The sequence below is a fragment of the Oryctolagus cuniculus genome, chromosome 16, assembly GCF_051225735.1.
Source record: "Oryctolagus cuniculus isolate XC-2025 breed Fujian yellow rabbit chromosome 16, ASM5122573v1, whole genome shotgun sequence".
NCBI lineage: Eukaryota > Metazoa > Chordata > Mammalia > Lagomorpha > Leporidae > Oryctolagus > Oryctolagus cuniculus.
This window is the reverse complement of record NC_142882.1, coordinates 6,521,885-6,545,612: the sequence shown is the minus strand read 5'-3', so window position 1 is coordinate 6,545,612 and position 23,728 is coordinate 6,521,885. Positions and strand designations below refer to the sequence as shown.

The window sequence follows — 23,728 nt, the reverse complement described above, 5'->3', positions numbered from 1 at the left end:
AACTCCGCTTTTATTAAACTAAATTTTCCTGGACTACCAGTGCGCGCCCTCACTATTCCGCCATCTTGCCTCCACCACAGGACAATGCATTATACACATTAAAATGATTTAACATGTCGAATATTTGCACTGAAATATTCCAACTCTATAATAAAGCTGACATTAATAGTAAATGAATAATGAATGAATAAATACACTAATGAATGAATAAAAAAAGCAAACGGGCAGACGCTGTGGTACAGCAGGTTAGTGCCCTGGCCTGAAGCTCTGGCATTCCATATGGGGGCAGGTTCGAGAACCGGTGCTCCATTTCTCATCCAGCTCTCTACTACGGCCTGGCAAAGCAGCAGAAAATGGACCAAGTTTCTGGGACCCTGCACCAGAAACCTCTGTCTCCTTTCTTCATATCAGTGCAGCTCTATCCAACGTGGCTAATAGGAAGTGAACTGAACAGATGGAAGACATCTCTCCCTCTGTCTCTCCTCTCTCTGTGTAAACTCTTTCAAACAAATGAATAAATCTGAGAAAACAGCAAACGTGTAACTCATTTTAATTAAATAAGAATATTACAATGTCCACCAGGTGACAATGAAAACACAGAAATGAAAAGCAATGAAAAGTTTCAAGGAGAGCCTTTATCTGAGATCAGTTTGTGTTTGTGAACATGAAACTCAGGCTAAGAAATTTATAAACAGTATTATTTTTGAAGAGAGGAGGATTGGGACAAGTGTGAGTGTGTAGTGGATATAACCACCACTTGTAACTATGACATCCCATGCGGGTGTCAGTTCATATCCTGGCTGTTCCACTTGGAATCCTACTCCCTGTTAATGATCCATAAAAAGCAGTAGAAGATGGCCTAAGATGCTGACACTCAAATGGACAACTGAAATAATCTTGGTTTAGGAAGAACCAGCACAGGGCCACAGCAGATATCTTCAGCATCTATCACCAGATGGAAGGTTTCTTCCACTCTCCCTTTCTTTTCTATGAATTGGTGCTTCAGAACAAAAACATTTTAAGAGAAGCATAAACTATTCATAAGAAGGTTACATTCTGCAAGTTATTTTATAACATCAGAATGCAAAATCAGTTTTATAAACATTAGTCTCTAACAACTGAAAACTGCGAGAGCCTTAAGAGCTACACTTCAGAACATCTGTTTCCTTGGAAACTATTCTATCTCTCAGTCCTTTCAAAGAATTCTTCTTAGGACTGAAGAGAATAATGTAGCACTTGGGGACAAAGATGCAGCCCAGGAGCCCTGGACTGGAGCACAAGATGGAGAAGACCTCCACAGCCACCATGACCTTCCCCTTGGTGCTGTGGTAGACAGGCAGGAAGGTCACCCAGACACTGCAGAACACCAGCATGCTGAATGTCAGGAACTTGGCTTCATTGAAGGTGTCAGGCAGATTCCTGGCTAGGAAAGCCACAGTGAAGCTGGCCAAGGCCAAGGAGCCCAGGAAGCCCAGGACACAGTAGAAGGCAGTGACCAAGCCCTTGTTGCACACCAGAATGATGTGGCCATGCTCAGAGTGTGCATCTGTGTCAATAAAGGGAGGAGAAGTCCCAAGCCAGATGGCACAGAGAGCCAGTTGGATCAGGGAGCAGATGGGAATAATGGAATTAGGTACCCCTGATAGCAGCCAGTGTCTCATCCTCCTCCCTGGGGCAGTGACCTTGAAGGCCAGAAGCACAGTGATAGTTTTGGCCAGGATGGTGGAAACAGCCACGGTGAACACCACTCCAAATGTGGTCTGCCCTAGTACACAGGTGGTTGTGTTGGGACGACCAATGAACAATAAAGAGCAGAGGAAGCAGAAGATGAGGGCGATGAGCAGCATGTAGCTGAGACAACGATTGTTGGCATGACTATGGGAGTGTCTCAGTGCTTCACAAAGACCCCAAGAATAGTAGCCGTGAGGACAGAGAAGCACAGAGCTGTGCAGACCAGAGTCATCCCCAGGGGATCTTCAAAAGACAGAAAGGTCAGTTTTTTGTAGAAGCACTGGTCTCGCTCTGTGTTGGCATACTGAAGATCTGGACAGTTCACACACTGGTCCATATCTGGTAAGAAATTTAATAAACATCATCCCAAGTTCAGTTATATCTGATTCTCAAGTACCTTCTAGAATACCCAACGAAGCTAGTTTAGGCAAATGGTCCTTATTTGATGTGAAAGACAGCATATAAAATGACATATAAAATTATTGGCAATTATTTATGTCCATCTTCCTCATGTTAGCCAGTTTTAATAGTTCATCTTCCTAAGTACCTTACATAATGATGAGTACATGCTCTTTTTCTCCTAACAAAGCCATAAGGGCTACTCTCTGAAACTATTCATGGTGCTTTAAAAACATACCTTAACCTCTGTTATTTTAACACCACAAATTCCTTCTTCATTGTTTCTTCAGATTGGGAACTGATGATCAAAGTGCCAGAGGGTTGCATGTGTGGTGAGGGCTACTCTGCTCTTATACAGTGCACATTCTGCTGCATGCTCACTTGGAACAAGATCAAGCAGCAGCTCTGGTTTTAAGTTTTTATTTAATGATTACATTTTTTATACATTCACCTTTAGGAATATAGGGGTTCTTTTCCCTATACCCACCCTCCCACTCCAACTCCCATCACACCTCCTTCTCCCTCTTCCTCTACCATCTCCTTCTTCATTATGGTTCATTTTTAGTTTGGTTTTAAATACAGAGGACGAACTCCATGTTAAGCATAGATTTCAACAGTTGGTATCCACACACACAGACCACATATAGAGCACAGTTTAGGAATAAAATTTGCAGTCGAGTCTCATAGTACAACTGATTAGGGACAGCGGTCCTACATGGGGACTAAGTACACAGTGACCTCTGTTGTTACTTTAACAATTAACATGTTTATATATGTATGATGTCAGTGATCACCTGAGTCTCTTGTCATGGTCTGCCAAGGCTATGGAAGTCTTTTGTGACCAGAGACTCCATCGGTATTTAGACAGGGCCATATGTAAAGTGGTTGCTCTCTCCTCTCTTCAGACAAGAGTACATCCCTGTTTGATGACCCTTTCTTTCAACAGAGGTTTCACAGAGATCCTCCATGTAGTCTATTTTTTGCTGCAGAGTCGTGGCTTTCCATGCCTGAAATGAGCCTTTTTAATAGTACTATTCCCTCTGTACTCTCATGGCCTATTCAACCACCCAATGGTTGCAGTCTTTGTTTTAATGAGTATTCATTTAATTATAATTTACATGAAAGTCAGAGTTTCAGAAAGAGCAGGAGAAGCAGAATGGAGAGAGAGAGAGAGAAAGAGGGATAGGAGGACAAGGAGAAAGGGAAAGAGGTAAAAGAGGAGGGGAATGATCTTCCCCCAGTGATTCACACCCCAAAAGACATTAGTAGCTGGAAATGGGCTGTTTTGAAGCCAGTAACTGGGAGCTTCTTCTGGGCTTCCTGTATTAGTGTGAGCTCCAAAACTTGGGCCATCTTCAGCTGCTTTCCCAAGCATCAGGAGAGAGCTGCATTGGAAGTGAAGCAGCTGGGACTGAAACTGTTGACCAACTGGGATGCTAGCATCCCAGCCAGAGGCTCAACCTACTATACCACAGCACTGGCCCCAGGTTCCTACTCTTAATATCATGGACTGGGAGATATACTTTGTGAATTTGGGTTGCACAGAAATCACCAGGTGATCTCACTAAAACATATCTCTTTAAGGTAGAATCTGGATTATGTTATGATAGGGGAAAGCACTGATTGACAAACCACCATTAGAAGGCAAATGGTCAAGTTCTAGAGAAACACAGAACAGCTGTACACTTGATAACAGCTGGATTATTTGCCAGCATTGAACATTTTCATCAAGGAACACACTAGGATGCTGCCTGTAATCAAAGTCAGTCTGTAGATCAGCTTGAAACTTACTGGCATATTTCCACTTTCCTGTCTTTTTATCCTTGAACATGAATTTTCTCTCCAGCCCTGTCTGTATGTATCCTCTTGTTTTCAATATATTGCTCCTTCGATGACTTATGTCTCAACTTGCAGATTTCTTTCAATATTTAGTTAATCTTACCTTTGGATATATCATACTTTTTAGACATTACAATTGCCAACTTTCATAGCTTTGTTTTCCAGAATTGGTAAGGAAAAGTAACTGCTTTGTACTGTTTTGTATATCAGTACTACTTATTTCAATGATCAATTCAATGATTTCATTACACCATCCCAATATCACTTTTTGTGACAGACAGAGTGGATAGTGAGAGAGACACAGAGAGAAAGGTCTTCCTTTGCCATTGGTTCACCCTCCAATGGCCACTGCCGCTGGCGTGCTGCGGCCGGTGCACTGCACTCATCCAAATGCAGGAGCCAGGTGCTTAACCTGGTCTTCCATGGGGTGCAGGGCCCAAGCACTTGGGCCATCCTCCATTGAACTCCCTGGCCACAGTAGAGAGCTGGCCTGGAAGAGAGGCAACTGGGACAGAAACCGGTGTCCCGACCGGGACTAGAACCCGGTGTGCCGGTGCTGCTAGGCGGAGGATTAGCCTATTGAGCCGTGGGGCCGGCCAAATGTCATTCTTTTTTGACAATATGCATGGAGCCGAATCTCCTGTGTAATTTTTTGTAGAAGTTGCATTCTTTCGTCAACTTTGTATCCAATCTTCAGCTGTAATTTCCATGTTTTGTAGCATTCTAAAATACTCTTTAGGATTGAAAGCTAATCCTTCTTTTTGCCATGTTTGAGTCGTTTTGTTCTTGTTTAGAATTCATTGATCACTTAGATTTTATTAACTATTTTTTCTCAGTTATGCTAATTATTATTACATTTTTCATGTATTATAAACTGAATCAGATTTTATGAAACTCTTTGGGCATGATGTAGCCTATTTTCAAAATACTGTTGGATTTACATTGAGATTTCAAATGTATGAATTTATTTCAACAACACTGTCTTAAAATTTCATTTTGCTGAATATCTGGCAGTATTTGATCCATCAACTTGAGATGTTCCCATAGAAGAAACAGAATTTTTACATTTTTCCTGTTCTCTATAGGAGTTGAGAAAATATCTGAAAATTGTTTACCACAATTTAAGTATTGGGAATTATTTTAATAACTGTGAGGATATTTGGATGTTTGAAATATTGTTCAACAAATTACATAATATTTCTATCTGAAAATATCTGAATTTCTTCTATATTTTTCAATGTATCAGAATTAAATGATTAATAAGCTCTAAAATTAGTATTTTTATATATAAATAGACCTCTTCAGCTCTCTTTGTGTATACACACTGTTCCATCTTGCTGAGGTTCATAAATCTTTCTTGTTTATGATCACCAACTTTAAATTCTTCCAATTTTTACTTACTTCAATTTCCTTATAATGTCCACATTTTACCTTCAAGGGCTTGTGCTTAATTTGCAGTCATTGACCTACCTTGGTATGCATACTTATTTTTTTATAGACAGAGTTACAGAGGGAGGTAGAGACAGAGTGAGGTCTTCCATCTGCTGGGTCACTCCCCAGATGGCTGCAGCAGCCAGAGCTGTGCTGATCTGAAGACAGGAGATTCTTCAGAGTCTCTCATGTGTGTGCAGGGGCCCCAGGACTTGGGCCATCTTCTACTGCTATCTCAGGCCACAGCAGAGTGCTGGATCAGAAGAGGAGCAGCCAGGACTAGAACCGGTGCCCATATGGGATGCTGGTGCTTCAGGTCACGGCTTAAACCCACTGTGCCACAGTGCCAGGCCCACTATGCATACTTATTACCATGTATGTCAGCCTGTGGTCTTTTGATATGAATTTTATAAATGTGTGTACATATGTAAGCATAAGAAGGTTCTTGAAGATTTATATTTTGAGCAGCAATGACTTTTGTCAAAGGCTAAATCAGCCCCATTTATGATATTTGATGAGTATTATCCCCAGGATGATATACTGTATGATTTCTAAGATAGTTTTTCATATAACACACAGTTTGTGTAGAGTTGCACTTTCTCACTCCAAGCATGCTACACTTGAATTTGGTGAAAGCCCTTTTACCTATACAAGCACAAGAAACTCAGACATGAGTTTTCCTATACTGAATTAGCACATACATCACACTACTCCCATGGACTGTACTCTGTTGCCAGAACCTTTCATTATCAATAATAAGTTTCAAAACATTTGAATTATACTAAATATATGGTACAAATAACTACTCATACAACACAAGCAAAAACTGGAAAATCTTTATGATACATGTGATAGCATAGTTCTGATTCATGAAATAAATCTTAGAAATGCCACACTGTTTTATGGGATGAATATTCTCCAATCTTGGTTTCTATTCATTTTTTACTATATGTATATCAACCTGAACTCCAACATGGTCAGCATTACAGAGACATTCAGTCTTTTATATGCTTTCATAAATAATACAGAGAGTGTATTGTGGAAAGTTTTATCCTTTTGTGGATTATTATTGATTATAAGGATTAATTTCTACTGTAAGGGGAAAAACTCTTCTCAGCAGTCATATTCCACGGATTTTCTTTCCATGGATAAGTTGATAATTTAAGAAACTGGTGGTAACTTCTCCAAAGGGCAGGCACTGACTTACCTGTCTGATTGGAAATCTCATTCCCAGGACAAGGTGTGCAATCAAAACAACAGGCAGGCTTTCCCTCAAGAGGGGTTTTCCTGAATCCAGGGCTGCAACTCACACTGCATACTGAGCATGGAGTCTGAGAAAAATCAGATGAGTGTTGATCGTAATTCAGACTATTACTTAAGTTCCAAGTAGAGGGTTTCCAAGTCTTGCAAACCTATTCACTGAAATTGTAAACATCTGTTTCTGACACAATGACAACATTCTATTTGATTTTCTTAAATAGATTCAAAAGACTTGCATGAACAAGTGTGTGTACTGTCCATCCTCAGACACTAAAAACATAAGAAAGTATTTGCATTGGAAGTGGAGTGGTTTAATGTCTCTAAGTGTCTTTTGAATAAGCCATACTGCACATACTCCCTTAGCAGTTGGGGGGTAACAATGTCGTGTGAACCTTATGATCAGTCCTACTTACCTCTGTAATTCCTGTGGCCCACTCTATCAAATTCTCAGAGAGAGACAACTGTTCACTCTGCGAAACATATGGGGAAAACCGTCCTACTTTAACCTTACGTCCAAAACCATATGGAAAATTCCAAAAGTTGAGAATGTCATATTCAGCTTCCAAATTTTTCCTGTGATTCAAATTCACTAGGTCACCAGCTGGATTGGTAAACTGGAGGTTCTTCATAAATGGGTGCAACTGAAAAAAATGCATCATATTCTCATGAAGACTGACCAAGTGATAACACACCAAACCCAGGTTACAGAAAGCCTCTCTTTGTCTGTATTCACAAATAAACAATAGAACTTGTTTAGGACCACCCAATGAATTGAAGTAAAAAAAAAAAATAAACCTGATGAGAACTACATCAAGGTAAGTATGATTTCACTCATTTTTCTACAAAGACAAGGGAAGTCAAAAATATCTAGCTGTGTGATTCAAACCATTTCCAACAGTGCTTCCCAACTACCAACACTCATTTTCTCAGTGTACCTAGGACAACTATCTGTAATAAAGTTACCGGAATAAAGACTTTGCAAATTATATGAGATCTCTTATGTTCATTGTAGATGAACATGCTCAGTAACATTTGAACCTGAAAATAATTACTGTACTGCTGAAGTTGAAAATGGAATAACACAGTCTATGTATTTCACATTGTGGGGAGCAACTGAGACTAGACTAAGTTACTGGAATTAAGACTTATTCTATGCATCTACTCTCCCACAATATGGCCCTGAGAGAGAGCCCAAACAACCTCTATGCAGCTGCCTCTCGCCAGTTTGACTGATAAGCTGCAGGAGCTGATCCTGCTCCTTATTGGAGGAGAGCAGCATGCTCAGCATGTGGGTAGCAGAGTTGGTATTGGTGGAAGAGGACTATAAAGGAGGAGAGAGACAACATGCACCAGGAACATCTGAAGGAACACCTGAGCAGCCCCCCGAGAGAGCCGGCCGGCGGTGTGTCGCTCCTCCGCGGAAGCGGGGAAAGTGGCAGGGGGTACTGCCCCTCCACGGAGGTGGAGGGGTCTGCAGCCAACCCGGTAAGGACCAGCAGCAATCCTGGGAAGGGCCGAGCACATGAAAGAACAGCGCAGGGTCCAGTGTCGCTCCTCCATGAATGGGGGAGCGACACACATCAAAATTAAATTGATAGAATTGGAGAATATTTTTAAGTCACAGAATTGATGCTTATCCAAATTACCTTCCCACTTTTCATTGGAGCCCTTTTGTTAATGACAAATTACAGGCAGAGGCTCAATTTTTATCTTGTGTTTTGGAGAAAGGTTCCCAAGCTACTTGGATTGCACACCTGCAGAAACTCTTAAGGGGATCACTTCAGGAGTACATGTCAACAATGGAAACCAAGTTACCTGCCAGGGAGAAAATGCCACCTTTGCCCCATTGTTCACTGGCTGCAATTCTACCTCTTGTAGAAGCATCTCATGTACACTGTGGGCCACAGCATACACAGCATTGTATATGTTGTAACTCCCATCACTCATGGTCATATCAAAATGATGCGGAGGCAATGATTCCAAGGAAGCATTCAGTGGACAGTTCTGCAAAGTTTTACAGGATGTCCCAGTAACTGAGCAATTAAAAGCCAGTGACCAGAATTTGGAGAGGTAAGAGTCTTCTGGGTACTTGGAAGGGTTAGCTGTCCGAAGAAAGTTTTTGAAACCAGAGATCTCACTATGGTGGTGTGAAAAAATGAGGGTCCCATGGAATGAGTGGAGCAGGAAAGGTTTCTCAGAACTGGCAAAATCCCATTGTGAAGTGGTGAACCAGACTTTCCAAACATTAACTCCTTCCATGATTGAAAGCTGGCGCCTATGAGTGACTCAGTGACACAGAAAAGAATCACCACATTTGCTGAAGATTTTATGATCTGGATATGAAACGTATTTTGGAATGAAGAAAGTGACTCTACAGTGGCTGGGATCAATTCCACAAAGTCTACACAGATGCCATTTTTTTGCAACTCTTCTTTCAAATCAGACATAAACTGAATACATTTTGGGAGGTCTGAGATGGCCAAACCCACCCAGGTCCACCAAAAATAGAGCATCAAGGAGGCCATGCCATGGGCCAGAGAAGTGTCTTTGGGTGCCATCTGATAGAGGGAAGGAAACTGACCACTGTCACTCAGAAGAGGTTCAAAAGGCCCAACAGTCAGCTAAGGGAAAAGGCAAGAAATCTGTGTAAGGTTATTGTCATAGTGTAAATTATCATTCCTTAAGAAATTAAGCAAATGATGGAAGTGTCAGATTTTAGAATATTTCATTTTTCTCATCTCCCACTACATGAGATCTTCCTAGTTCATGAATTATTAGACTCACAGGTTGAGAAAAACATTTCTCCTTTTCACTCACCCATACCTCTGCTTCAGAACAAATGTGGCTAATTCACAAAATCTCTGCACGTCTTCTCTTTAGATCACATACTGTGTCAAATGTATAAGGTCTCTGTCCCTTAAATTTTTGGTTCTAAGGAAGGCACCCAAGGTGATGTACTTTATCCCACTTTTTCACTACATACTCACCTGTGGAATTTTGTAGAGTTCCAGCAGTGTCCCCATTTGGACAGCAATGCTGCTTTCTGATATTACAGCAACAGACTTGCTCTGTTTCCTACATGTGTACTTAGGAACGTGCTTTTCCATTCCCGCAAGCCAGATGAAGGGGTTCTCCATCACAGTCATATGAGTGTGCATGACATTATAGAGACCAAATCCCAAGGTCATGTTGGGTAAAAGATGGGGGTTTTTTTTGATCTCCTCAATAGCGAAAACCAAGGCCAGAGCATACTGGTAGTTTTTGGACTGAAGCCTGCAAGAAATACACAAGGATTTTAAGGGAAAAGCCTCCAATCCAGATTATCATCAATTCTGTGATTACTGTGACAGATAGATTGGTCATGGCCAAACATTCATATGTTGTAATCCGTATGTGTAGATTTGCTGAGTACAGAGTGTGAACTTTTGTATTTGGAGGACACGTCCTCACCAGAACCAAAGCTGCTACCAACTTTTACTGGTTTCCAAGCCTAAATGATTCTGAAAAATAAGATCTGCTTTTACATCATAATGTCTTGGGCATATTATCCCATGGTTTTCCATGCAGCCAAAGAGCATGATCTTATTTTTGGATGCATATCTCATCAATTTAAATCATCTCTGGCAACAGCTACCTCTTCTAAGTGTTTGTATTTGATATCTAAAATAAATACTACAACAGGTTCTGGAATGCACTCTCTAAAGTTTATGCACACCTAGGAGTACACTCCAGGTTGTCAACGAAATCATGACAAGGAAAGTCACATCATCTTCAACTGCCTCTAAATTATTCCTACATTCACAAACTACAATGATTCTTCATCTTACCACATCATTAAGTGCTTGTTGAAATAGCAGTCATACGACCATAAGGCTGCAGGTTGTAAAGGGAAAAGAGAGTAACCCAATTGAAGGCTATGTGATCAAAAAGAAGGATGATGTCACAGCACTGAAAATGGTATATGGGAGTCTGTAATTAATCCTGAAAAATCTCTTCCCCATCAAACTTACCCATCAACCAGTATCACAAGCCAGGAAAATAAAATCGAATTCAAAGCTTCAAAGAAGGGAAATAGTGAAAAGAGAGGAGCACTTTAGAGAAGCCACAAACACTCCCTGGGTGAACATGAATCACTGGGCTTTGAGGCACCTGATGGTTTTCAATTAAGCCAGTCATGCATTTAGATCACTAAACATATGTTAAAGTAAATCATTATGAGTGGTAGCTGTATTTACTCCAAACAGGACTTCTTCACTCAACTTTTCCTACAATATTGAATATAAATAGCCTTCCATGCAAAGAAAATGATGCATTTCTACTTTCTAGGATCTGACATTTCACAAAAAATGCAAATGAGGAGCCCCTTGTATTTATTTCTGATGTCCTGTGTGTTAATTCCTCATGAATAGACCAGGTCACGAACACTGCTTGTTAAGGGTCACTGTGTGCTCCAGAGGAAGTGACAGTTTTTCAGTTCTTGGTCCTTGCTATAACATAATATGGATATATGTATGCATATTATATATGTATTCTCTCTATATATCTATACATAGGTATACTATAACCATGCACACAGTAGCTATACATATATATAGTGTTTTATGTATATATAATTTGCATACATATTTGCTATCCAAATATGTCATTCATACTTTGTAGCATGAGGAAATTTGAAAATCATTACTATGAATCAAATAAAATTCAGTTTTGTATTTCATATATCTGTTTCTCTCCTCATTACTATCACACTTCCATTATTCCTCATCCTCTCATTTCTTTCTCCAGCTGCTGCCTTGTACCAAAATGTCTAGATGGCTCTTTGACACACTGGAATTTGTAAGTTTATCTCTTTTATGCTGTGTTCTTTATCTCTAAAAACAGTTTATCAGTAATTGTTGTATATTCTAAAGTTGGTGAATCTAACATTGGAGGGTATAGTGCCTAAATCTATTGACAGTTCAGTATTTCTTGTTTTTCCAAGTATCATCGACACAGATAATTTCCCTTGGTTTGCTAAGATTTTATCATGATCTCCAGTTTGCATGGCATACATCTTGGAGGAACTTGGTCTCTATTCATAGCCTCTTTTCCTACTACTGGAAATTCACTACCTCCTGGTCTCTGTCATTAAGGGTACACTTAAATGATGTGCTGCATGCATAACCATGGAGAATACTACTACTAATGAATAAATATTTCATGAATTGGATGCCATGTGCACACATTAAATTAGGTGAATTTATAAAAGTCAATGTGAAGTGAATAATATTGTTACACCAAGCTAATATCCATTAGATTTTTTTCTACATAAATCTTTGGACAAATGCCATCAGTTGCACCACCTTGGTGGCACCAACTATACTTCTCAAATCCATTGGCTTTAGCGATACTGAAATGATCTATGTCCTAATACCTACCTTCTATCAAAGTTCTATGCAGCTGCAACCTACTTCCTGTAGCCTTACAGTAGAAACCAATTAGAAAATTGGCACCTTCATAAACAGGTTTGAAGAAAAGAATTCTGCTATCCTACAACATACTATATTCTGCATGCATGGAATTTATATATGCTATATATGTATATGAAACCATTATATTTAGCTACAAATAAAGGATCTTCAAGAGGGGCAGAAACAGAATAATCCCCCTTAAGAAATCTATTTTGCCCAGAAAAGGCAGAATTGGGGAAACACTATATATGTAGTAGATTACAACCATTGAAATTCTTATGGGTATATTCATCAGTAAAATATAATTATTACTATATTTGTGAAAAGGTGTTGCCCTGATATTTCTTTTACATAGTAAAAACTCTTTGAATGTCTTTATTCCTTTACAAGTGTAGAAGAAATGAAGTGTTCTCATGGCCCCAAATCTAGTACGTTGCCGAAAAGAGTGTGAGCACATGTGGAATAGCTCATGTAACTCAGTTCATTCATTTCAGTGCATGGGTTCTGCAAGAATCTGCTACTGAGGCACAATAGGCCCCTGGGCTGATGAAAGTGGACAGGAGGATACCGGCCAGACTCTGCTTCCTCCTCTGATGAGACAACATTTCCCTGAACAATCCACAGTGCCAGGCAGAGGGAAATGTCTTCCTCATGCCCCAAATCAATTACCAGTAGTTTTTAGGCAGGGCAGAAGATGGACAGCGCAGGGATACAGAACATATTTGCCTATAGATTTGCAGACCGAAAAACAAGTAGCTAATATGTAAATAAATGGAAAATGATTATGGCAAGGAGAACTTACCAGCTGAATCTGCGATATTTGCTGAACCTCTTCATGATTATGGGAACCTCATATGTGTAAATGCGCAAAAAAGCAGTAATCTCAATATCCCCATCCTTGTAAAAACTCTGTTCCATCTGGGAATAGCAGTCGGGACCATCCTGACAAGTCACAAGGAGATACAGCTGCAGAAAGAGCAACAGAAAAATCAAAGGAAACATCTGTGAAAAACCCTATGAGACAAGAGCACTGGAACATGCAGGGTCATGCAGGTGGATACATAGAGTGTGTGTGTGTGTGTGTGTGTGTTGTGTGTGTGTGTGTGTGATTGCTTGAAACAAGCCACTTTAATACTGCTCCATCTGACTTCTTTCCACCAGCTGTCCACTCGTCCATGGGGGAATCTGATACTTTTCTGCCCTGAGGCTCTGCAGTTCAGATCTTCTGTCCTGGTGGAAAACACAAGAAGAAAAACATGTTTGTGAATCATCCTCCTCACCCCAGGTGCCAGGATTTCCTCCAAGTCCATGGATACAAAGACTCAAGGGAGAAACTCCTGCTAGTTACATTTGGTCCAAGGGCTTTGTCAATAAACCACTTCATGAACTTTTGGCAATTATGTACAGGGATTGCATCAGAGGGCATGAAGGGAGACATGAGGTGAGGCTTTTAGTAAGCTTTCAGACCAGAAATCTCCAGTATCACACACTACAATGACCCAAAGTGCAACAGGGCAGCCTCCATCAGCCAGTATTCTGGGCAGCCACAAATCACTTTGATAGCACATAGACCCCAAACCAATCCTGTTTACAGAGATGCCCACTAGGACATGTGGTTTTCAATCACTGTGCAACCAGTAATCAGCCTGAATTCAGATATGTCCATTCGGCATTTCTAATCACTTCATCTTTAGTTGTAAAACATAAAAAAACTTCCACGTTGCTGTTAACCCTGGTAATCCCATAATGATCTGCTTTTGCACCTACAACCTTGGTTGATGCTCTCATGAGAACCTGGAACTATTTGAGTACTTATAGTTTTTTAATCTAAGCAGACAGTACCAGCTGGAAGTCACCTCTTTATTCCCACCACCACAAACACCAAGGGCAGAATGATGCCTCCAGACACCTATACTTCTTGAATGCAAGTGACTTTCAGGATGCTTATGTAGGACACCATCAGTGCAGCTAGGTACTATTAATCCTTTGCCAAACCACAGACTGCACAACACAAGAGTGAACAAAATGGATACCATGTCCTATAGGCAATAATGAGGATCGACACTGACTAATCATTTGTGCTTGTATACTTGTGTGAGGTATTGCCAAGAGAATAAATCTAATATGGGGGTAGAAAGGGCATATATGAGAACTCTATTTTTCCACGCAAAAGTTTTCTAAACTCAAATTACTGTAAATGTGGTGCCTAATATTTTTTTTTTGACAGGCAGAGTGGACAGTGAGAGAGAGAGACAGAGAGAGAAAGGTCTTCCTTTTGCCGTTGGTTCACCCTCCAATGGCCGCCGCTGCAGCCGGCGCACCGCGCTGATCCGATGGCAGGAGCCAGGATCCAGGTGCTTTTTCCTGGTCTCCCATGGGGTGCAGGGCCCAAGCACCTGGGCCATCCTCCACTGCACTCCCTGGCCATAGCAGAGAGCTGGCCTGGAAGAGGGGCAACCGGGACAGAATCCGGTGCCCCGACCGGGACTAGAACCCGGTGTGCCGGTGCCGCAAGGTGGAGGATTAGCCTATTGAGCCACGGCGCCGGCCGGTGCCTAATATTTTAAGTAAAACACATTCTTCATTGCTTAGCCACTGCTCAGATGCCATTAGGGAGATTTTTTTTTAACTTTTATTTAATGAATATAAATTTCCAAAGTACAGCTTATGGATTACAATGACTCCCCCCCCCCATAACTTCCCTCCCACCCGCAACCCTCCCCTTTCCTTCTCGCTCCCCCCTTCCATTCACATCAAGATTCATTTTCAATTCTCTTTATATACAGAAGATCAGTTTAGCATATATTAAGTAAAGATTTCAACAGTTTGAGATTTTGATTAGGGGTACATACAAAGTGAGATGCAGTATACGAACAAAATACACAACAGAATTCAGTGACTTGCCTAAAATTGAAAATATAATTTCTTGATGAGTTAAACTTATTACTGGTACATTGATGAAGCTTGTTGTCTATTCAGTTAAACAAGAAAAATAAATCTAAATCAGAGAGCAATCATCCACTGTTCTCTCTAATGTGTAGGAACTAAAAATAGAGACAACCTGAATGTACTCGATTCACTGAAAAAAGATTGGGAATGGAGAGGATGAACTCCATGCAATGAGGAGGCTTCAGAAAATTCATGGAAAATGTGTGTTATGAAACAGTTATGGACGAATTTTTTAAAAAATTAGCACCCAGATTTATTCAATATTTTTAGCTTCAGTGTTTCTTTCATATGTAACATTTTCATCTTCTATATCCTTAATGCTGCATTTGACATTTTTTATAGTTTGTGATGAATGCTTCAATTCTAGAACTTCAGACTTAATTCAGGGAAATATATATTCTAATTGCATAAACTTATATGGAATCTGAGATTACACATTTATGTCAAATTGAGCTTTAGCAACAACATCATAAAAGTTGATAATATTTTTCTATTTGAGACTTTTTATAATTTATATTGAAGTCCAATATCATGTAGGTTACTGCAAAACAATTTCCAAAAATAAAAATATGTGGACATTTGAGTGCATAGGTACAGAGTTCTGTCTGTGTACAGGGAACACACACATGAACTTACACTCATTCTACATCGAGAACACTGTCTCCAATGGACTATCCTGGACTATCTTCTCAGGCTCAATACACTTCAAATCAAAAGTAGAAATTGCTATAAGTACATGGTAACATTAATGTCATAGCAAGCAGTAAAAGAAACTAAGAAAATTCGCAATGCAGAGATGAGCTGGCATGTCAGCACTCACTGTATCAATTCTCAGTAACTCCAAATTAGCTATGCTGGTATGTAAAGTCTACAACACTGCATTTTTAACCATTCTGAATTATGTCCCAGCCAAAAATCCCCAATTCCTCCAACTTCCAGCCATACTTAATCTGATGAAGCTCCTCTGAATACAACAGAACATGACACTTTGCTAGTGTTGCCATTTATGGTAATCCATCAGGAATCTGTTTCTACCATCATCCATCTAACCTAGGAATAATACTGCTGATTACTGAAGAGAGACCAAGATGGCTGAATGAGAAGGATATACTGTTATAATCTAGTAGGAGATATAAAAGTAAAAGTGGAAGAAATACATTCTCATGGGATAGTTAGAGAGAAAACCATAGTGGGAATTCTATGGAAGGAAGAAGAATGCTGTGGATCAGTGTGGAAGTTGCAGACATGCAGTATGTTCAAGGACACAACAGACAACCCCAGCAGCCAAGAGCCAGAGAAAGCAACAGTGTTGGAGAGGGAGGGGTGATCAGACTGCAGTGCCTGAGTCACTGGTTATGTAATTGGAGGGAGAGATTTCAAGAGTCAACCACCTGAGAGAAAATTGGAGAATATGGCTACATTTCCTTCCAGATACATGTTTACAACATACAAATTAAAAAAACAGAAGGGACAGTACAAATATCATTGAAACTGCATAGAGGAATTGAACAGACATTCCTGCACAAATAGAAGAGCCAAAGGCCTTACCAAGGGTGCTAAACATTAGTAAACTTGGAATACTATTCAAAATCACACTGAGATATCACCTCACATCTGCTCAATTGGCTACAATAACTTTTGTTTTAAAGATTTTGTTTGAATGGAAGATTGAGAGAGTGAATGTGAGTGATACAGTCAGAAAGAGAGAGAGAGAAAATATCTTCCATCCCATGGTTCACTCTCCAAATGATCACAACAGCTGGAGCTGAGCTGATCCAAAGACAGGAGCCAGGGGCTTCTTCAGGTCTTCCAAATAGCTGCAAAGGACCAAAGACTTGGGCCACCTTCCACTGCTTTCCCTGGCCACGAAAGTGACTTGGATCCTTAGGGATCTTTGGTAAATGTCTCCAACCATGATTATTATCAACTCCAAACTTAGAACTACTAGAGAATGAATGTTTTGTGCAAATATGGGGAGGTTGAAATACTGCTCTGTAGCATGATTATAGTTGGTGAGGTCTTTGGGTGGTAATAGCAATTTTTTATGGCTTACCTAGTTGCTTTCTTGCAATTTTCAATATGAGACTGTGGAGAGAGTTTGCTACATCTCTCTAACAGGTGAAGACTGTGAGAAGAGGAAAGGAAAACTATCTTTAGTGGAGGCAGGAAACATGTCCTGGACAAACACCAACCTCATGTATATTGATCCTGGTCTTACCAGCCTCAGCATTTCTGAAAAATAAATTTCTGTTCTTAGGTCAAAAAGTCATGGTACGTCATGACTAACAAAACAAGTAAATTGGGATGAACACTAGTTACTCTCATTTGTGGCAACAGACGGCTTTCCCAAGTCCTTGGATTTTGTATTTGTAGCAAATGCCAGAACAAGCTCTGGAATGTTCTATCTAAATTGCATGTTCCACAAGGAAGAGAAACTGATTTTCAAAGGAAAGCAAAATGAATTAAATACAAATCAGTCTTGCTGAATTTTGCACATGTGCCATCATGGACCAAAAATGGTTATATATATATTAGCACATCATTAAATGACTCCTCAAACAGCATCATCATGAACATGACTTTGTGCAAGGTCTTTGGATAGAATAATTCATCTGAGGGCTATGTGGCTAGCAGAGGCAGGATATCTAAGTGTGGAGCATGGTGGAGTACAAAGTTTGGCATTTATAACTGTTAAGCCTCCTCCTTTTCAAAACTGGGCATCAGCTCCCACCCCAAATCAGGAAACTAATTCAGATTCAAAGCCTGAATGAAGGAGAATCTTAAATGCAGAACATTTAGAAGATGTCAGAATCACTAGGGGGACTTCAAGTACTGTAGATCAAAAGGCACTGCACCTAGTGAAGCTGAATGGCTGCCATCTAGTTTTCTATGGAAATCTGAAAAGTATATTCATATAAATAATGACTATTGGTAGCAGTTCTAACTGCAAATAGGTCTTATTCTCTGAATCTTAACTCCAGACGTGCATGCAGATTGACTTGCAGGTAAAGAAACACATCATGCGTTTCTACAGCCACTGACACAAAACTTCCCCAAGGTTAGAACACAGGTGCCCTTTGTGTTTCAAGTGTCCTGAATATTCAGTCATGATGAACAGTGTATTTCATGTTGACAGCTTATACACCCTCATATGTTCTGACCAGAAGAGGTATCTTTCAATTGTTGGGCACATGATTTTATATGTTTCCAACATGACAAATTGTAAACTTGACTTTTCAAGTATCTCTTTATTAACTATGTTGCTTTCTGGGTGAGATAAGTGGAAAATTGCCATTCTAAACAAAAATATATTTTCCGATCTGTATTTAGTCTTTCTCTTCTCTTCTTTGTCATTCTTCCAGTTTTCCTCTAATTGCTCTGTCCCTTTCATTTCCTCCTCCTCTTCTTCTCAATAAAGCTGTATATGATGACTGCCAAAGAGGCTTTATGGGAGTTTGCAAGTGGATACGCTATATCATTCCATCCTTTATCTCTTCAAACAGGTCATCAGTGGTAAGAAGAGATTATGACACTGGGAAATCTAACAGTTGGGGATTTAGTGGCTCAAGCAGTTATTTTGAATTTAATATTCTTTTATTCTGCTGTCATCAACAAACGTCTATTTTTCCTTCACGTGTCTAATGAGGTTACTTCATAAGGTGCTTCTTGCATGACTTTTCACTTGCGATTTACCTGTGTCCTTATCACAATCTTTTCCTCCACTTAGGAACCATGAGAGGCTGGTACCGTGGTTCAATAGGCTAATCTTCTGCCTTGCAGTGCTGGCACACCGGGTTCTAGTCCTGGTCTGGGTGCCGGATTATGTCCCGGTTGTCCCTCTTCCAGTCCTCCTCTCTGCTTTGCCCAGGAGTGCAGTGGAGGATGGCCCAAGTGCTTGGCCCCTGCACCCCCATGGGAGACCAGGAGAAGCACCTGGCTCCTGGCTTTGGATCAGCTTGATATGCCGGCTGCAGCATGCTGGCTGCGGAGGCTATTGGAGGCTAAAACAATGGCAAAAGGAAGATCTTTCTCTCTGTTTATCTCTCTCTCACTGTCCACTCTGCCCATGAAAAAATTAAAAAAAAAGAACCATGAGAGTTTCTCCTGGTCATGGAATAATCCCATGTTGAGTGATTTCATTTTCCTCTCATGTCTCAGAGTTTATCTGGGATTCCCACATTAATTTGCCCCAGATGCATAGTGAAATACACATAAATCTTTTCCTTTTAGGATGGTTCTTAGCCTTTGTCTGTTGTTTTGTCTGCAAAAACATTCAACTGTTTGCAATCCATTTCTTTCTTCCTGGGGTTTTCTCATCTAGCAAATTTAGGGAAATAATCCAAATCATACTCTTTGAAAGACCTTGATTTGTGTTAAATGAAGAAGGGAAATCTAAAAACACAAGGAAGTAGAATTGGGCAGAGTCTCCTACTTACCACAGGATTCCTGCCTCTGTCTTCTGATGAGAAAACTGTGTGCACATAGCTGAGGCTCCAGACTTCGGCTGAAGATCAATTTGGGGGCATTCATTGTGGCAGATGTGTGGATCTCTGCAAACTTCAGGTGTCGCTCTTGAGGAGCTGACCTGAGAGGTTCCACAAGAAGGAGCCCTTAAAACCATCCCCTACCCCTTCAGGTGCATTTACTGCAGTCTTGCAGGCAAGGTCAAATCCATGCTCTGCCTCAAGCACCCTCTAGTGCCTGAGGGCGGTATTGACCCTGACTGAAAGGAAGGGAGACATGGGCATAAGAGCAGTAGACAGCTCCAAATCAAGACTGGGTCAACTGAAACATCCAAGTATAATGGAAAGGATCTCCATGGGAACATTAGATGGCTGTGCAGAAATAAACATGTGTGTGTACAGGAAGTCTGAAAGACTATTTAGATAGGAGCTGCCTGTGTCAATGGGATTGCAGTTGTTTCCTTTTCTCTTTATAAATACTTAGATTCATTTGCATAAGGATACTATTGAACAATAAATGATAACTGGCCAATTTCACATTGAATTTAAAAATGAATGCCAATGCGTTTCCTTCTTAATGAAATAAACAAGCCTATAATAAAACAGACAACTCATGAAAAGTAAGTCAGCATAGAATATACTATTCAGATAATACATAAACATATGATCTAACTATGATTGATAGAAATTATAATCAGATATATTCTTGGCACAGTAACTCAGGACTTAGTTTTTGCATGCAAAAATGTAGAATTTCAGTGCCAGTGATCTTGGCTTTACAAACACACATACATACACAACAAAATTGTTTTAAAACTCAAGGACGCAGATACCAAATGACTTGGATATTAGAGGACACATATGCTAATGGCTATTCATACACAACTGAGTATGACTCAGGAAGTGTTGCTATGTTCTGAGACAGCCACATAAAGTTATGATGCCTCCCACCCAAGTGCTTCTCAGGCTATAGCTGCTGAAGACACTGTTGGAGGGTTTGGGGAGAAAGAAGTAATTCTATGAGGAACTGATGACTCTGCTGGAGATGATGGGGACATTTAATTAAAGATGCCTCAGTTAGGGAAAAGGCTCTCAAAAGGTAGTTGGAATTTGCATGATTTGGTGCTTCACCACTTATCTTTGAGAATAATGGAAATTGGAGCTGGGCAGTGGTGCAGTATGTTAAGTTTCCACCTTGAGTGCACACACTTTACAATTTCTGCTGGAGAGCACTTGGGAAAAAGGTACCCTAATCCACAGTTGGTGGGAATGTCAAATGATGCAGCACTGTGGAATACAGTACAGAAATGTCTGTGAAAGAACATAGATCTGCCATATGACCCAGTCAGCTGACTCCTAGGAATTTACCCAAATAAAATGAAATCAGCATGAAAAGGGGTCATCTGTACCCCCATGTTCATTGAAGCTCAATTCAAAATAGCTAAGTATGGAATCAACCCAGATACCCATCAACTGATGACTGGATAAAGAAACCATGGTTTATACTCTAAGAATATTCATCAGCAGTAAAAAAAAAAAGGAATACTGTCTTTTGCAATAACATTGATACAACTGGAAACCATGATACTTAGAGAAATAAGCCAGTATCAGAAAAGACATGTACTGTATGTGTTCTCCTATCTGTCATAACAAGTTCCTAAAAAGTATTGTATTGGAGTGAAATTGACAATTGAGGATCCATTATTGTTTATAGCCTTTGTCTCTATTTTTGAGGGATACTGTTGGTTTCTTCATACCATTGTAGAACACTTTACATATTGTAGGGTTAATCTCATGGGTACAAAGTAAACTAGAAAAGGGTTCTTTGCAAAAATAAAGAATGGGAATAGGAGAGGGAGGGGAAGAAGCATAAGACTGTTGACAGGAGGGAGGATTAGGTGGGAAGTATCACTACATTCCTAATCTGTATATATGAAATTCATGAAACTTGTATACCTGAACTAAAATTTGAAATATAAACACATTGAGTAACTTACAAACAACAAAAAAAAATTAAAGGCAGAAGTTACAACAAAATACAAGTAATTCATGAACAATGGGAATAGGATACAATGGACATTTCTGCACAGTTAAATATATGACCAGAGGGCATTACAAAGGATCCTAATCAGCAATAAGTATGGAGAAACCATTCTACACCAGAAGGAGCCTCCACCTCACATCTACTACATTGGTACAGAGAAAAATTTTCCAAGTGATGTAGATAACACAGGGAATTTGGAATCTTTAAATGTGCTAGAAAGTAACAGCACATATGGTATGGAAGGCAGTTGTCATCTCCTTAGCAAATTCAACACAAAATTAATTTATGACCAAAACATTCCACACCTGAGAGTACACTCAAAAATTAGAAAATATGCAAAAATCTCTTCCATATCAGTGCTTGTATCCAAACAGCCAAAATTGGAAATGGCACACAAATCAGTCTACAGTTAATTGGAGTCACAAAACTCAAAAAAATTACAGCAAGGGTTTATCAGTTTGTCATGAAAAATGTAGATGCTTGCAATAATGTGGATGCCCCTTGAAAACACCATGCAAAATGAAAGGTCACCGAAATCCACAGAGTCCAATATTTAATTTGTACACAACATTCAGTACCATGAAATCCACAGTAACATAAACAGATTGGTAGTTGTGCAAAATCAGTTTTTCCATCTTAGCTTCTAACCATTAAAACTGAGATTGCCTTAAGACTTACAACTGAGAACATCTGTTTCCTTGGAAACTATCCTATCCCTTAATCCTTTCAAAGCATTCTTCTCAGGTCTGAAAAGAATAATGTAGCACTTGGGGGCAAAGATGCAGCCCAGGAGCCCTGCACCAGAGGCCAAGATGGAGAAGACCTCCATGGCCACCATGATCTTCCCCTTGGTGCTGTGGTAGACAGGCAGGAAGGTCACCCAGACACTGCAAAACACCAGCATGCTGAACATCAGGAACTTGGCTTCATTGAAGGTGTCAGGCAGATTCCTAGCTAGGAAAGCCACAGTGAAGCTCAGCAGGGCCAAGGAGCCCAGGAAGCCCAGGACACAGTAGAAAGCAGTGACTGAGCCCTTGTTGCACACCAGGATGGTGTGGCCATGCTCAGAGTGTGCATCTGTGTCAATAAAAGGAGGAGAAGTCCCAAGCCAGAAGCCACAGAGAGCCAATTGGATCAGGGAGCAGATGGGAATAATGGAGTTAGGTACCCCTGATATCAGCCAGTGTCTCATCCTTCTCCCTGGGGCAGTGACTTTGAAGGCCAGAAGCACAGTGATAGTTTTGGCCAGGACGGTGGAAACAGCCATGGTAAACTGTTGGGAGCCACTGTGCTGGTTTCCCTGTAGAGGCCTTTGTTTAGAGTAACCTTCAACTGTGTTCCCTTAAGGATTCACTAGAAAATTCCACTTGTACAGCTCACTGATATGGTTAGCGCTTGGCCATCTGGGTGCTCTCTTTCTTGTACCTTGATAAGCACGTCTGGTAGCTGTAAGACCTCGCTGTAACTCCCTTTGTCAAATTGATACTGATTCCTGTGAAATTATTTTTTGTACTATCTTGTAAGATTACCCCTGCTTACCCTCAAATGTTAAAATCCTTGCCTTGTACTATATAAGCTACCTCCTTCTCCAATAAAGTGAGACCTTGATCAGTATATTGTCTTGGTCTCCCTTCTCATATCTGGTTTGTCTCTCCATTCAGGTCTGCCCTCCTCGTGTCCTAGTTGATTACCCTGTGTGCCAGGGCAAGTGGCGCCCAACATGGGGCTCGCGGAATGGGAATTGAGCTGAAGGTCACTGGAAGAGCCGGCCATTTCATTTAGGTCACCGCCATGTCTCATAACCACCACCATGGACAATTGTCTGTGATACAGTCCCGAAGAAGGCGAGGGAAGACCTGCATAGTGGCCACTGTGTCCTGACCCATCCGTGACACAGGCCACAAAGGTAAAAAGAGCGACACAATTATGGGACAAACACTCACTAAGCAAGAAATGTTTTAGAAGGGCTAAAAGCCTCACTCAAGGCACAAGGAGCAAGGGTTTAAAAAGGTGAGCCATAGAACAGTTCATTAATGCTACAGGAATAGTCAGTCCCTGGTTTGCAGAAGGAGTTGTGAATGAACAACATTGGGATTTGCTTGGAAAAGATTTAAATGTGCATTTAAAGAAGCAAAGCAAGCTGTGACAAAGGCTGTGAAAGC

At 40.4% G+C, this 23,728-nt stretch overlaps 1 pseudogene; it reads right to left on the bottom strand.

The window, feature by feature from the left end:
* Positions 1-1,136: 1,136 nt before the first annotated feature.
* The window catches only part of LOC149121435 (vomeronasal type-2 receptor 116-like), a 47,663-nt pseudogene continuing 25,071 nt past the window's right edge, over positions 1,137-23,728 (bottom strand).